Here is a 2,093-nt window from a genome sequence, read left to right as displayed (position 1 = left end):
GTTATAACTTCGAACGGTCACTAAATGAATGGTTGTTAAGCCGAGGACTATATGTACAGCAGTCTAAGTCAGCCAAAGCTTTCCCTGATTGTGGTCTCCACTTGCTGCTCTTGTGGGGATTCTGAGTCTCCTAGATTTCAGCCCGTAGGTAGCAGAGCTCATATTACAGAATGCTCTACTCACTTCCTCAGAAGTCCAAGATCAAAAGAATCCCAGATCACATTGCAAAATGTGACACCATTCACAGACTCATTCAACCTTAAGCTAGACTTTATCTGGAAAGAATCTTGCAGATATATCACAGCAAATTGCAGGACAATTATCCTATCTAATATACCCTCATAGGGCATGGGGCGCTCTGAAGATAAGAGTTGAGAATCTGCAAATAAAAATAACAACAGAGCCTCACACAACCTTTTAGCATTCTCAACACTCTAGAGTTTAACAGGATAACAGAATAACAGAGTTGGAAGGGACCTTAGAGGTCTTCTTGTCCAACCCCCTGCTCAAGCAGCAGACCCTATATCCGTGGTGGCGAACCTATGGCACGCGTGCCACAGGCATCACGCAGAGCCCTCTCTGTGGGCATGCATGCCGTCGCCCCAATCCTAGGCCTTCAGCTGGGTTTTATAAAACCTTTTCACTTTAGGCCTCTACCACCATGTGCAAAAAAAAAAAGATCAATTTCAGCTTCTTGCGGGGAAAAAAAGATCTCGCAAAGTTGGAATTGATTGAACTTTTTAATCCCACCCAGTCTGTCGTTACCACTGCAACCACAGCCACCCAATGGGCCACGCCCACCCAATGGGCCACGCCCACCCAATGGGCCACACCCACCCAATGGGCCACACCCACCCAATGGGCCACACCCACCCGGCACCCGACGATACATAAGTGGGTTTTTGATTGCAGTTTGGGCACTCGGTCTCTAAAAGGTTCGCCATCACTGCCCTATACCATTTCAGACAAATGGCTATCCCACGGGTGTCAAACTCGACCACATCACATGACATATTGTGACTTTTTTGCCTTTGCAGAGCCGGGGTGGGTGTGGCCTGCGCGTGACGGATCCGGCCTGCTGGCTGCCAGTTTGATACCCCTGAGCTAGCCAGTCTTAAAAGCCTCCAGTGATGGAGCACCCACAACTACTGTAGGGAAGCTGTTCCACAGCTTAATTGTTCTCACTTTTAAGAAATTTCTCCTTAGTTCTAGGTTGCTTCTCTCCTTGATTAGTTTCCCTTCGTTGTTTTTTTGTTTTCTGGTGCTTTAGAAAGTAGGTTGACCCCCTCATCTTTGGGACACCCCTTCAAATATTGGAACACCGCTATCATGTCTCCCCTAGTCCTTCTTTTCACCAGACTAGACATATTCAATTCCTGCTATTATTCTTCACACATTTTAGTCTCCAGCCCCCAAATCAACTTTGTTGCTCTTCTCTGCATTTTTCCTAGAGTCTCAACATCTTTTTTATAATACGGTGACCAAAACTGGATGCGGTATTCAAAATATGGTCTATGGTTGATCTAAACTTGTGTATGATCCCATGCTTAATCATATTCAGTTCTTTTGACATTGTTTCCTCAGGTGTCTCTTCAGTTGCTTCATTTCCCAGAGCTCCTCCATAAACCAAGAGCTTGTCTTAGCATTGGCAGGGGGACAGAGGTCGACCCCTCCATAAACCAAGAGCTTGTCTTAGCATTGGCAGGGGGACAGAGGTCGACCCCAAGGCCCCTAACTTGTGGGGTGCCACAAGGGTCGGTCCTCTCTCCACTCCTGTTCAATATTTATGTGAAGCCGCTGGGGGAGATCATTCGTGGCTTTGGGGTGGATTTCCATCAGTACGCTGATGATACTCAGCTGTACATATCCACCCCGGGCCACCCCAATGATGCCGTTGACGTGATGACCCGGTGTCTGGAGGCCGTGAGGGTCTGGATGGGGAGGAACAGACTCAGGCTCAACCCTTCCAAGACCGAGTGGCTGTGGCTACCGGCGCCTCGGCATAGTCAGCTGGTTCCATCGCTGACTATAGGGGGCGAAACTTTGGCCCCCTCGGATAGGGTGCACAATCTGGGTGTCCTCCTGGATTCACG

The sequence above is a fragment of the Protobothrops mucrosquamatus genome, unplaced genomic scaffold (assembly GCF_001527695.2).
Source record: "Protobothrops mucrosquamatus isolate PMUCROS unplaced genomic scaffold, P.Mucros_1.0 scaffold_170, whole genome shotgun sequence".
NCBI classification, from domain to species: Eukaryota; Metazoa; Chordata; class Lepidosauria; order Squamata; family Viperidae; genus Protobothrops; species Protobothrops mucrosquamatus.
Note: the sequence above shows the minus strand (reverse complement) of the source record.